This window comes from Macrobrachium nipponense, chromosome 5, assembly GCF_015104395.2.
Source record: "Macrobrachium nipponense isolate FS-2020 chromosome 5, ASM1510439v2, whole genome shotgun sequence".
Taxonomy (NCBI): domain Eukaryota; kingdom Metazoa; phylum Arthropoda; class Malacostraca; order Decapoda; family Palaemonidae; genus Macrobrachium; species Macrobrachium nipponense.
The window spans coordinates 78,255,826-78,270,877 of record NC_061107.1 but is presented as its reverse complement, the minus strand read 5'-3'; the positions used below and the strand labels follow the sequence as shown (position 1 = coordinate 78,270,877).

General features: G+C 43.7%; 1 protein-coding gene across 9 annotated transcripts in view; it reads right to left on the bottom strand.

The window, feature by feature from the left end:
• The window catches only part of LOC135215440 (endophilin-A-like), a 610,297-nt gene that overhangs the window by 246,031 nt on the left and 349,214 nt on the right, over positions 1-15,052 (bottom strand). The window lies entirely within an intron of this gene.

The following is a 15,052-nucleotide window of genomic DNA, read 5'->3' as shown; positions in this document are numbered from 1 at the left end:
TGTGTGTGTATGTTAAACCCCTAGCCTCACAAGTGGAAAGACCCGGGCTCGATTCCCGATCGAGGCGGATTACTGTAGGCATAGTAGTTAAAACCAACTGGACTTTTGTTTTGCTAAGCAAGGGAAAACCCATACGGTGATAGACAAACAAGAACACGCGCACACAAATGAAATCGTGTCCAGCGAATGATGGATACCACTCGTGCCTGTGTACTATATATATATATATATATATATATATATATATATATATATATATATATATATATATATATATATATATAATATATATATATATATACTACTCAAAATCTATGAAAACTAAACTATCAAAGACTAAAATTCCAAAAAATCAAAGAAAACACCACATAAGAAATAAACGCTCACACAGACCCTAAGGAGAGTAATTCATCAGAAATTCGAAAGATTTTTTTTAGTCTAAAAGAAATTAACGCCACCTCGAACACAAAAAAGAAGAAAAAAAACTTACACCACCACTGTCAGTAAGGCTTAGTAACTGATTTACTGCCTCTTCTTAGTGGGTTTGGTAATTCATCGGTTTACTTCAATCCAGGTTACATTATCAAACGTAATCAAAACTGGATGAGCTCCATTTTCGTGTTACACTGTCTCAATGGTAAGAAGCGCTTAAGTGTGTTGTTGCATGTACATAAAATTGATGATACTACATCTATTATGCGCCTCAGTTTGGTAGGTATTTTACCCAGTGCATCAGAATACCCTCCAAAACCCTTGGGGGTCACTAAATCTAAGAAAGTTCCCCAGTACTCTATCATTGTTGAAAGCATTCCTCAAGAAACTATCTTCTTGATGAAATTCTCCAAGGCTCACAAAAACCAGAGAACAAACACAAGAGCTTCCATGTAACGCTACTGGCAAACCTGCTACCCTGAAGCAATTCTCCTCGTACTTTGTAATTTACTTACATTTTTATAAATTTATTTAGACATTTCTTACATTATTTTTCTCTTCTATTAACTGATCTACTCTTTCTGTATTTCTTATAACCTATTACCTTCTGTTTCTTCTATCAAATGAACACCATATTCTTTAAAAGCTTCACTTTCAAGTCAATGGCCCTTTTGGTGGGGTTGTTCCATGTGAATAGGGTTAATCTTCTAAATAATAATAATAATAATAATAATAATAATAATAATAATAATAATAATAATAATAATAATAATAATAATAATAATAATTATAATCAGATACAATAAAGGAATAGTGGAGGGAGAGGACTACTAAGCATAGAGGACTGCGTCAACATCGAGAACAGAGCACTGGGGCAATATCTGAAAACCAGTGAAGACGAGTGGCTCAAGAGTGCATGGGAAGAAGGACTAATAAAAGTAGACTAAGACCCAGAAATATACAGAAAGGAGAATGACAAACAGAACAGAGGACTGGCACAACAAACCAATGCACGGACAATACATGAGACAGACTAAAGAACTGGTCAGCGATGACACATGGCAATGGTTACAGAGGGGAGACCTCAAGAAGGAAACTGAAGGAATGATAACAGCGGCACAAAATCAGGCCCTAAAAAACAGATATATCTAAAGAACGATAGATGGAAATAACATCTCTCCAATATGTAGGAAGTGCAATACGAAAAATGAAACCATAAACCACATAGCAAGCGAATGTCCGGCACTTGCACAGAACCAGTACAAAAAGAGGCATAATTCAGTGGCAAAAGCCCTCCACTGGAGCCTGTGCAAGAAACACCAGCTACCTTGCAGTAATAAGTGGCACAAGCACCAACCTGAAGGAGTGATAGAACAAGATCAGGCAAAGATCCTCTGGGACCATGGTATCAGAACAGATAGGGTGATACGTGCAAATAGACCAGACGTGACGTTGATTGACAAAATCAAGAAGAAAGAATCAGTCATTGATGTCGCAATACCATGGGACACCAGAGTTCAAGAGAAAGAAAGGGAAAAAATGGATAAATATCAAGACCTGAAAATAGAAATAAGAAGGATATGGGATATGCCAGTGGAAATTGTACCCATAATCATAGGAACACTAGGCACGATCCCAAGATCCCTGAAAAGGAATCTGGAAAACCTAGAGGCTGAGGTAGCCCTAGGACTCATGCAGAAAAGTGTGATCCTAGAAACGGCGCACATAGTAAGAAGAGTGATGGACTCCTAAGGAGGCAGGATGCAACCCGGAACCCCACACTATAAATACCACCCAGTCGAATTGGAGGACTGCGGAAAAAAAAAAAATATTGATGATGGTTATGGCACAATAAGAGCTCTTATAGAGATACCTGCGCTAATGGGACTCCATTTACCTTATGAGTGCCACATTGCCGTGTCATTAATGTCTAGGAGTTGAATTCCCATCTGGGAAAAGTATCGTGCCACCCCAAAGGAGAGAAGAAAGAAGGCAAGGATACCGCCAACAGGTTGATGGACAGACATCGACTGTTAGAAGCAAAAGATTCCTTGGGTCCAAACCAGTGGGTCTTTAGACGGCATCTGCCCAATTGGGAGAAATGGCCTCGGTCGATTTGTAAATTAGAGATATTGAAGGAAATATTTGAAAAAGAGCAGGCACGCATCCTACAATTAAGGCAAATGGGGATTCCGATGGTCGCCTTGCAAAAGGTGCCTTTAAAAACGGCCGACAAAATTGGTGCTAGAGTGTATGGCAATGTTTTTCGATATCATTTCCCCGATATGTCGAAGCCTGTGGTAATCAAGATATACAATGAAGAATTGGGTGATATGCTCGTGACAGAAGCAGCTAATTTACAAGCACTGAAAGATATAGAAGGCATACCAATATTGTACGGAGTGTGCCCAACACGACCCTGTGGAATAATAATGGGCGATGGTGGAACAATCACCTTTTATGATTGGGTAAAAAAAATGGCCCACGATCCGATGCAAATATTATTAATGTTTAGGAATATCTGCAAGATCGTCGTACAAATTCACAGGGCAGGAGTAGTACATAAAGACCTGCATGGGAACAATATTGTCATTGATGAAGTGACAAATGAACCCACAATAGTGGACTTTGGTTTATCAAAAAAATTTCATAGTGAGGGGCGGATATCTGCCAGGAGAAACGCCACAGCTTCCGATGTCAATATGCTGGGAATACTCGCAAGATTCATCGTCGGAAATATTAAATCATTTAGGATTATCGAAGTCTTTTTGCATCATTTAGCTGACAACTGCTTTCGTTTGAAGCCTTCTGCTCAATACGTTGTCAACTATGTAACAGAACTTATAGAATATCTACTATGGCTTGCTGAAAAGAAAGGGACCATCTACGAAAACATTAATCTAAGTAGTATATTTCACAAATGGCGAAAAAAACTATATGGTGATGTTGGGGATTTCCAAGAGGTAGAGGCAGAGGCAGAGGCAGAGGCCAGAAACATGAGATACTGAAGAAGTCCTTTGCCCTATAGCTGAGGATGGATTATACGAGATGTGCTCGTCATTGGAGAATTTGCTCGTGCCTGAACGAAGGATGGAAGGTAGCTGGTGGGGCTGCTGAAGTCCTTTGTCCTATTGCTGAATATGGAGGACGAGATGAACTTGTCATTGGTGAAATTGTTGGTGCTGGAACGAAGGATGGAAGGCAGCTGGTGGGGCTGCTGGAAGTCCTTTGTCCTATTGCTGAGGATGGAGACGAGATGAGCTCATCATTGGTGAATTTGCTCGTGCCTGGAACGAAGGATGGAAGGCAGCTGGTGGGGCTGCTGGAAGTTCTTTGTTCTAGTGCTGAGGATGGAGACGAGATGAGATCGACATTGGTGAATTTGCTCGTGCCTGGAACGAAGGATGGAAGGTAGCTGGTGGGGCTGCTGGAAGTCCTTTGTCCTACTGCTGAGGATGGAGACGAGATGAGCTCGTCATTGGTGAATTTGCTCGTGCCTGGAACGAAGGATGGAAGGCAGCTGGTGGGGCTGCTGGAAGTTCTTTGTTCTAGTGCTGAGGATGGAGACGAGATGAGCTCGTCATTGGTGAATTTGCTCGTGCCTGGAACGAAGGATGGAAGGTAGCTGGTGGGGCTGCTGGAAGTCCTTTGTCCTACTGCTGGGGATGGAGACGAGATAAGCTCGTCATTGGTGAATTTGCTCGTGCCTGGAACGAAGGATGGAAGGCAGCTGGTGGGGCTGCTGGAAGTCCTTTGTCCTACTGCTGAAGATAGAGACGAGATGAGCTCGTCATTGGTGAATTTGCTCGTGCCTGGAACGAAGGATGGAAGGCAGCTGGTGGGGCTGCTGGAAGTCCTTTGTCCTATTGCTGAGGAAGGAGACGAGATGAGCTCGTCATTGGTGAATTTGCTCGTGCCTGGAACGAAGGATGGAAGGTAGCTGGTGGGGCTGCTGGAAGTCCTTTGTCCTGATGCTGAGGATGGAGACGAGATAAGCTCGTCATTAGTGAATTTGCTCGTGCCTGGAACGAAGGATGGAAGGCAGCTGGTGGGGCTGCTGGAAGTCCTTTGTCCTACTGCTGAAGATAGAGACGAGATGAGCTCGTCATTGGTGAATTTGCTCGTGCCTGGAACGAAGGATGGAAGGCAGCTGGTGGGGCTGCTGGAAGTCCTTTGTCCTATTGCTGAGGAAGGAGACGAGATGAGCTCGTCATTGGTGAATTTGCTCGTGCCTGGAACGAAGGATGGAAGGTAGCTGGTGGTGGGGCTGGTGGGGCTCCTGAAGTCCTTGTCGTGATTGCTGAGGATGGAGACGAGATGAGCTCGTCATTGGTGAATTTGCTCGTGCCTGGAACGAAGGATGGAAGGTAGCTGGTGGGGCTGCTGGAAGTCCTTTGTCCTATTGCTGAGGATGGAGACGAGATGAGCTCGTCATTGGTGAATTTGCTCGTGCCTGGAACGAAGGATGGAAGGTAGCTGGTGGGGCTGCTGGAAGTCCTTTGTCCTACTGCTGAGGAAGGAGACGAGATGAGCTCGTCATTGGTGAATTTGCTCGTGCCTGAATGCAGGGATGGAAGGCAGCTGGTGAATTTGCTCGTGCCTGGAACGAAGGATGGAAGGCAGCTGATGGGGCTGCTGGAAGTCCTTTGTCCTATTGCTGAGGATGGAGACGAGATGAGCTCGTCATTGGTGAATTTGCTCGTGCCTGGAACGAAGGATGGAAGCCAGCTGATGGGGCTGCTGGAAGTCCTTTGTCCTATTGCTGAGGATGGAGACGAGATGAGCTCGTCATTGGTGAATTTGCTTGTGCCTGGAACAAATGGATGGAAAGCCGCTTGATGGGGCTGCTGGAAGTCCTGGTTTTTCCTATTGCTGAGGATGGAGACGGAGTTAGCTCGTCATGATTTGCTCGTGCCTGAACAAAGGATGGAAGGTAGCTGGTGGGGTGCTGGATCCTTTGTCCTATTGCTGAGGATGGGGACGAGATAGTGTCATTGGTGATTTGCTCGTGCCCTGAACAAAGGATGGAAGGAGCTGGGTGGGGCTGCTGGAGTCCTTTGTCCTCTTGTGAGGGAAGGAGACGAGATGAGCTCGTCATTGGTGAATTTGCTCGTGCCTGGAACGAAGGATGGAAGGCAGCTGATGGGGCTGCTGGAAGTCCTTTGTCCTATTGCTGAGGATGGAGCTGAGATGAGCTCGTCATTGGTAATTTGCTCGTGCCTGGAACGAAGGATGGAAGGTAGCTGGTGGGGCTGCTGGAAGTCCTTTGTCCTATTGCTGAGGATGGAGACGAGATGAGCTCGTTATTGGTGAATTTGCTCGTGCCTGGAACGAAGGATGGAAGGCAGCTGGTGGGGCTGCTAGAAGTCCTTTGTCCTATTGCTGAGGATAGAGAAGAGATGAGTTCGTCATTGGTGAATTTGCTTGTGCCTGGAACGAAGGATGGAAGGCAGCTGGTGGGGCTGCTAGAAGTCCTTTGTCCTACTGCTGAGGGTGGAGACGAGATGAGCTCGTCATTGGTGAATTTGCTCGTGCCTGGAACGAAGGATGGAAGGCAGCTGGTGGGCCTGCTGGGAGCCCTTTGTCGTAGTGTTGAGGGTGGAGACGAGATGAGCTCGTCATTAGTGAATTTGCTCGTGCCTGGAACGAAGGATGGAAGGTAGCTGGTGGGGCTGCTGGAAGTCCTTTGTCCTATTGCTGAGGGTGGAGACGAGATGAGCTCGTCATTAGTGAATTTGCTCGTGCCTGGAACGAAGGATGGAAGGCAGCTGGTGGGGCTGCTGGAAGTCCTTTGTCCTATTGATGAGGATGGAGATGAGATGAGCTCGTCATTGGTGAATTTGCTCGTGCCTGGAACGAAGGATGGAAGGCAGCTGGTGGGGCTGCTGTAAGTCCTTTGTCCAATTGCTGAGGATGGAGACGAGATGAGCTCGTCATTGGTGAATTTGCTCGTGCCTGTTTGTCCTATTGCTGAGGATGGAGACGAGATGAGCTCGTCATTGGTGAATTTGCTCGTGCCTGGAATGAAGGATGGAAGGCAGCTGGTGGGGCTGCTGGATGTCCTTTGTCCTATTGCTGAGGGTGGAGACGAGATGAGCTCGTTATTGGTGAATTTGCTCGTGCCTGGAACGAAGGATGGATGGCAGCTGGTGGGGCTGCTGGAAGTCCTTTGTCCAATTGCTGAGGATGGAGACGAGATGAGCTCGTCATTGGTGAATTTGCTCGTGCCTGTTTGTCCTATTGCTGAGGATGGAGACGAGATGAGCTCGTCATTGGTGAATTTGCTCGTGCCTGGAACGAAGGATGGAAGGCAGCTGGTGGGGCTGCTAGAAGTCCTTTGTCCTACTGCTGAGGGTGGAGACGAGATGAGCTCGTCATTGGTGAATTTGCTCGTGCCTGGAACGAAGGATGGAAGGCAGCTGGTGGTGTATCTGGACGTTCTTTGTCCTACTGCTGAGGATGGAGATGAGATGATCTCTTCCTTGGTGAAATTGTTCGTGCCTGGAACGAAGGCTGGAAGGCAGCTGGTGTGTCTGCTGGATGTCCTTTGTCTTACTGCTGAGAATGGAGACGAGATGAGCTCGTCATTGGTGAATTTGCTCGTGCCTGGAACGAAGGATGGAAGGCAGCTGGTGGGGCTGCTGGACGTTCTTTTGTCTTACTGCTGAGGATGGAGACATGATGATCTCTTCATTGGTGAACATGTTTCTGCCTAGAACGAAGGATGGAAGGCAGCTGGTGGGGCTGCTGGACGACCTTTGTCCTACTGCTGAGGATGGAGACGAGATGATCTCGTCATTGGTGAAATTGTTTGTGCCTGGAACGAAGGATGGAAGGCAGCTGGTGGCGCTGCTGGAAGTCCTTTGTCCTACTGCTGAGGATGGAGACGAGATAAGCTCGTCATTGGTGAATTGTTTGTGCTGGAATGAAGGATGGAAGGCAGCTGGGTGGGGCTGCTGGACGTCCTTTGCCTACTGCTGAGGGATGGAGACGAGATAAGCTCGTCATTGGTGAAATTGTTTGTGGCTGGAATGAATGAAGGATGGAAGGCAGCTGGTGGCGCTGCTGGAAGTCCTTTGTCCTACTGCTGAGGATGGAGACGAGATGATCTCGTCATTGGTGAAATTGTTTGTGCCTGGAACGAAGGATGGAAGGCAGCTGGTGGGGCTGCTAGACGTCCTTTGTCCTACTGCTGAGGGTGGAGACGAGATGATCTCGTCATTGGTGTAATTGTTTGTGCCTAGAACGAAGGATGGAAAGCAGCTGGTGGGGCTGCTGGACGTCCTTTGTCCTACTGCTGAGGATAGGACGAGATAAGCTCGTCATTGGTGAAATTGTTTGTGCCTGGAATGAAGGATGGAAGGCAGCTAGCTGGTGGGGCTGCTGGACGTCCTTTGTCCTACTGCTGAGGATGGAGACAGATAAGCTCGTCATTGGTGAAATTGTTTGTGCCTGGAACGAAGGATGGAAGGCAGCTGGTGGGGCTGCTGGACGTCCTTTGTCCTACTGCTGAGGATGGAGACGAGATGATCTCGTCATTGGTGAAATTGTTTGTGCCTGGAACGAAGGATGGAAGGCAGCTGGTGGGGCTGCTGGACGTCCTTTGTCCTACTGCTGAGGATGGAGACGAGATGATCTCGTCATTGGTGAAATTGTTGTGCCTGGAATGAAGGATGGAAGCAGCTGGTGGGGCTGCTGGACGTCCTTTGTCTTACTGCTGAGGATGGACGAGATAAGCTCGTCATTGGTGAAATTGTTTGTGCCTGAATGAAGGATGGAAGGCAGCTGGTGGGGCTGCTGGACGTCCTTTGTCCTACTGCTGAGGATGGAGACGAGATGAGCTCGTCATTGGTGAAATTGTTTGTGCCTGGAACGAAGGATGGAAAGCAGCTGGTGGGGCTGCTGGACGTCCTTTGTCCTACTGCTGAGGATGGAGACGAGATGACCTCGTCATTGGTGAAATTGTTTGTGCCTGGAACGAAGGATGGAAGGCAGCTGGTGGGGCAGCTGGACGTCCTTTGTCCTACTCTGAGGATGGAGACGAGATAAGCTCGTCATTGGTGAAATTGTTTGTGCCTGGAACGAAGGATGGAAGGCAGCTGGTGGCGCTGCTGGACGTCCTTTGTCCTACTGCTGAGGGTGGAGACGAGATGAGCTCGTCATTGGTGAAATTGCTCCTGCCTGGAACGAAGGACGGAAGGCAGCTGGTGGCGCTGCTGGAAGTCCTTTGTCCTACTGCTGAGGATGGAGAACGAGATGATCTCGTCATTGGTGAAATTGTTTGTGCCTGGAACGAAGGATGGAAGGCAGCTGGTGGGGTTGCTGGACGTTCTTTTGTCCTACTGCTGAGGATGGAGACGAGAGGAGCTCGTCATTAGTGAAATAGGTGAAATTTTTTTGTCTAAGTCTTTTGGCAAAAACAAAAATAAATAAATAAATAAATGATAAATTCCCTACGTGAGGTGACGTAGTACGAGGCCGTTGAGAAAGAGGGAGCCAACTAATAGCCTTGAGTAGCAGGCCAAGAAAAACCAAAATGACATCTAGTCTATGCCATTCGTTATTTTACTCTTTGTAAACTGTCATCAAAGTGTGGGAAAAGATTTTAGGCAATTTCAATACTTCCCGTTATTAATTCGTTATTTGTTCATTTCGTTATTATTTTCGTTATTGAGTGATTGGATCTCATTGTTATATTGATAGTTCTATGAGGTTCCAAGCGTTTTGATCTATTTAAGTTTAGAGTGCCGTCAGTGTGTTGTTGTATGTATATAAAACTGATGATACTACATCTATTATGCGCCTTAGCGCATCAGAATATGCCTGTTTTCACAAGTGTTTTAATATTCTCCAGTCACTTCATGAAAACTAAGACTAGCACCCATGTTAGTGAGTATTTACTGTATAAAACAAAATATCTTAGTTTTGGATGACATACCCTGCACATATCACCGAGCACGATGTCCAAAATTTTTATAAACATGGCATCTTAGCTCCTATAAGCTACCACATGTGAATCTTGTAACTTTTACCAATGAACAATTACGTACAAACCCTGAAATATCGTGTGCTGTGCCAAACATGCTGGAACAGTATTTTGCAGTGCCAAAGTTGCATTGTGTAGTATTCTGCAGTGCCCAAGTTCATTCGTGTAGTGCTATGAACTTCCAGCGGCTTCTTCACCAAACAAGCTCAAGAAAGAAACGAGAGCAACGGCGGTGCTACCAACAGACCCCACCACGACCACATGATCGTCCAGTAAGCGCACAAATGCAGATCCAACATGTCAGTCTACAATCCTGAGCTTTCTAGTGGACTGGTTCTTCCAACTGCCACCTTGTCATCAAAACAAACAGCCAGCCACAAAAAAAAAAAAAAAAAAAAAGTACAATAAGCCCCACCAACCCCCAACCCAACCACCACTTCACATACCTTCCCACATTCATGTCTCCTATACCGGTACTGGTTCTTTCCTAGATGATTACCCAAGGGTTTAACCTGGTATTATCCACCTATGCGGCGTGTTTGGTACAAGCCCTTGAGGATCAACGTAAAAACATGAACAAAAGACTTTAAATTTCATAAAAATAATGACTCCAAAGAAATATCAAGTCTTAGATAACGACCCTCCAAAACCCTTGGGGGTCACTAAATCTAAGAAAGTTCCCCAGTACTGGTGAACAAATTTGTCATTATGCTTCAATGCTATCATTGTTGAAAGCATTCCTCAAGAAACTATCTTCTTGATGAAATTCTCCAAGGCTCACAAAAACCAGAGAACAAACAAGAGCTTCCATGTAACGCTACTGGCAAACCTGCTACCCTGAAGCAATTCTCCTCGTACTTTGTAATTTACTTACATTTTTATCAATTTATTTAGTCATTTCTTACATTATTTTTTCTCTCCTAACAACTGATCTCCTCTTTCTGTATTTCTTATAACCTGTTACCTTCTGTTACTTCTATCAAATGAACACCATATTCTTTGGAAGCTTCACTTTCAAGCTAATGGCCCCTTGGGCTTGGTCCATGTGAATAGGGTTCACCTTCTAATAATAATAATAATAATAATAATAATAATAATAATAATAATAATACTTTACAGCATTCAGTAAATGCATAAGTGCTGCATTACCAAATCCCCTCATCATGGTAGGACCTTGAGAAGGTGACTCCAACACCACCTTGCAGAACCAATCAAGTCACAATAAGTATAAATCCACAGTACATCCAGTTGTGAAATATCACCAATAACACTGAACACTGTCACGTCGAAATGTGAGAACATTATAAATAAATAAATAAATAAAAGGCAATACATTATCAGTTAACCTTCATAAGAATTCACAAACTGATGCTACAAATAATGGAAGAATACGCGAAGATGGTACATCATAAGAAACAAGAAAGACGAAACAGAAACAACGCGTGATCCGACCTCCAGCTAACTCGGGGCGCGTGCTAGAATCTACGGCCAAACGGAGCGTTGTTCCAACAACAAAAATTAAAATAAATATGCTATATTTTATTATAAATAACTGTTCTGTATTATCTAACATGCGTTTTTTTTTTTACTTTTTGCATCTTTATTCTAATAAATCATAAATATCCTATTCTAAAATTCCTGTATCCTGAAATCAACGTGAAACACCTGTTTCAGACCTTTCTATACTTTTCCATGTGGCTTTTCTTCCCCACAACAAGAACAACAACAGTACCGCCACCAAAAACAAAATAGTTTGTAGGCCTACTCCCGAGTAAGCGAAAATTAAGTTGCTATTTATACACTGTGTACTAGGCAGGAGTTAGGTGGGTGCGTGTCCTGTTCAGGAACGCTAGGCCGTTTCATAGGAGGCCCCAGATACCCTCATGGAAATGTTCCTACTTGACAGCAAGGCGAAACGTGTGATAAACAACACCAAATACCACAGCTATTTTACATTGCATCTACTTGCCAGACTATGAACCTTTATAGTCGACCAAACTGCGAGCAGTGTTTCGCTAACGTTCAAATAAATCCCAGCAAGTGTTCTTATAAGTCATTCGATTTTATAGGAAACATTACGCGAATCCATCAATTCCTGAGGCTGTAGCAATGGGACATGAAACAAACAATAATAATGTTAATAATGACGATAATTTCCAGGAAAACGACGGGAAAATAAAAACATAAATTAGGATATTAGACCAACAAAAATTAAAGAACAGCCACAAAACCAAACAATAATAAGAATAAAAATAACAAGAACACTGACAATGCGCAATCAACAAACAACGCTGCAAAGCAAACTTCCGGACTGAGAGGGTGAGAAAATTTTTTAAAAAATCGGCAAACAAGCACACTACCTCCTCTCATCAGTCTATTTTACTATGGAAGTGGACGTGCCATTATGGAGACCTTTGGCAACAGCTCCTCTTAAGTACCGCTAGCCATCTGTCCATGGAGTCCAACCGGTATACACTTTTTTCCTCGCTCTTTTCTTCTTGCTTTCGCGTCTCTGGCCCAGTTACCGACATTTACATTCGGTACTATACACCTGATGCTCGATACCTGTTCTCGATAACCAAATTCTTATAGAGCGAGGGGGAGGATTACCACAACGGTATACCCTTCGCCCATGAGTGGCTTCGATCATTATTTGTAACGATTACCGAGAATAATGCTACTTGAGCCGACTTTGGAATTGGATTGGAAAGGAATTGCCAGATCGAAGAGAGAGAGAGAGAGAGAGAGAGAGAGAGAGAGAGAGAGAGAGAGAGAGAGAGAGAGAGAGAGATTCCGCCCATCCTTCGTATAACTCGGCAGGGTCTGGAACGTATTTTATTTCTGGGAAAATGCCTTTGGTTCAAAATCGTAAGCTGTAATACAGTACACAGAATAAATACCCGGTTAAGCAAGATAAAAAAAAAAATAATAAATTACCTGACGTTACCTTATCAGGACTTGATAAAGGGAGACATCACAAAACAAGATAAGGTCACCAAAACTCTCGACTTACCACCTACACCAACAAAAGGATAAAAAGGGCACTGTAGCAAGCTTCATAAAAGGTTCAACAGGCGTCTCTCATGCACAATGGCATTATAACCCATTCAACTCAAAGCGCTGAGAGAGAGAGAGAGAGAGAGAGAGAGAGAGAGAGAGAGAGAGAGAGAGAGAGAGAGAGAGAATGGTGCTGTTAGAAGTGTACAATTGAGTCCATAACATTCACAACAATATTATTATACCAGCATCTACTTTAGTCATCACCAACAATAAAAGCTCCTCTATTGTGCCACTGGTCTCCTAACCTTCTGGAGTTGTGAACTAACTGAGTCTCACACACAATCGTACACACAAAATAACTAGACATATATACAATATATATATAAATATATATGCGTGTGTATATATATATATATATGTATATATACACATAAAAATAATGTATATATAGAAGGATCCACATTAATATTCTTGTTTAGTTGGTGATCAAGTCCACAGATGGATGGGCGAAAGCTATAATCACTGTAAATATTGCGACAAATATATTTCTTCTTGATAAACAAGAATATTACTGTGGATCCTTCTACTGATTATTTAGAAGCACGATACGGTATTTTTATATTGCATAATTCGTATTTTTAAATTGCATAATATATGTATGTGTATAGACACATTTATTATATACATTTATATTATGCCTGAATTAGATCCTTACAATAACGATGTATAAAATAATAGCGGAAGCTCTATGTGCAAATTCCAGGGGTAATAATACGATGAAAACACTGGCAACAGTGTCGAAGAAAACGCTGAGAAAAATAGTTTGCTTTGTTATATTGGCCCACACACCCCAGCACCCCCAAACAAAAAAAAGAAGAGGAGAACAGTGGATTATACTATACATCTGCGGATCTTGATAAGGAATTTGACGAAGTACCGAGAGAAATATTTAAATTACATAGACAGATTTTGAAATAGAGCTGTTACTCAGACACAACACCAGTTCTGGAGTGAAGTTTGGGCCAGGTGTATCACATACTAATGAAAGTTGGTGTCCCTCAGGATTCAGCACTGATTACCACAGTAATGTCAGAAGCTACAAAGGAGAGCAGATGGAAAGCTGCTAGTGATTGTAGTGGTGGACCTAAAGTACCAAAAGATAGCGCTATCAAAGGTGTTCAGTTGAACAAAATATACATGGAGCAAGATGTTTCCAATGGCTGAAATGCATTACAAAAACTAATGGAAAAGGGTAGATGGGGCAGGTCTCAGGAGAGGGATAGTTTTTCTGCTACCCTTGGAACACATTGGGCTGTGGAGCAGAACACCTGCAATAAAGCTGAAATGGAGAGAGAGACACATAGACGACTGACAAATAAAAAAGGGAGAGAACTCACTTCATGTCTGTCACCTTCAAGGAATACCTATCTGATGTAGGAACGCTTCCGATGCTCATGATGTACAAAATACGTAATACAATGGGTATTCCAATATCAACAATATTATTATACCAGACTTTAAGAGAATCACGACCTTCCGCAAAAATGTCAAATAATAGTTTGGTGTTGACGGGTAAAGTAGTAAATATAGGTCAATGAAATCAACGCACAATAAAAAAAAAAGAAACAAAATGACCCAGAATAGAAATAACAAAAATACCGGAATTACTTTAATGTCTAGATATTACTGGAATGGAATTCCCGTGAACAGGTGGGTCGATGTGGCATACTACTGTCAGAGAGAGGTGAGAGAGAGAATATTACCATCTCAATAATGCTATCCAGTTTATTCAATCAATTCAACGTAAAACGATGTGGCATACTAATGTCAGAGAGAGAGAGAGAGAGAGAGAGAGAGAGAGAGAGAGAGAGAGAGAGAGAGAGAGAGAGAATACTACTATCTTAATAATACTATCGAGTATATTCAATCAATTCAACGTAAAACGATGTAGCATACTACTGTCAGAGAGAGAGAGAGAGAGAGAGAGAGAGAGAGAGAGAGAGAGAGAGAATACTACTCTTTAATAATACTATCCAGTTTATTCAATCAATTCAACGGAAAACGATGTGCCATACTACTGCCAGAGAGAGAGAGAGAGAGAGAGAGAGAGAGAGAGAGAGAGAGAGAGAGAGGAATACTCCTATCTTAATAATTCTATCCAGTTTATTCAATCAATTCAACGTAAAAACACTTCTTTACGAAGCAAATTTGGTACCTACAGACAGATGAAGAACGAATGACAGTTCTCTCCCTTCGCTGATGCATAAAGCGGAAAAGCACAGCGTACGGAAGCCGATTAATGTCAATAGGAAATCACTGTTCCGTGCCGTGAATAAGAAACAACTTCCAGATAGCTTCAAGAAGCGCCGCGGAACCTCCTGAGAGAGGAAAAATAACAGACATCAGCCTACCAGCAAAGCTCTATCGACAATCTGTAACTAGAGGAGGACATTTGAACCAGCTTTCCCTTACGAATCCCAGGGCGTCTTCCTCGTCTCGTTTCATTCTCTCTTCCTCCACCTCCTCCTCCTTAAATATCTCCTTTCTCAGCGCGGACCTCCCTAGACCCAGATCTGCCGCCCTAGACCAACCCCCTCGAAACTCTCACGGTCCCGAGATGCCGTTTCATCCTCA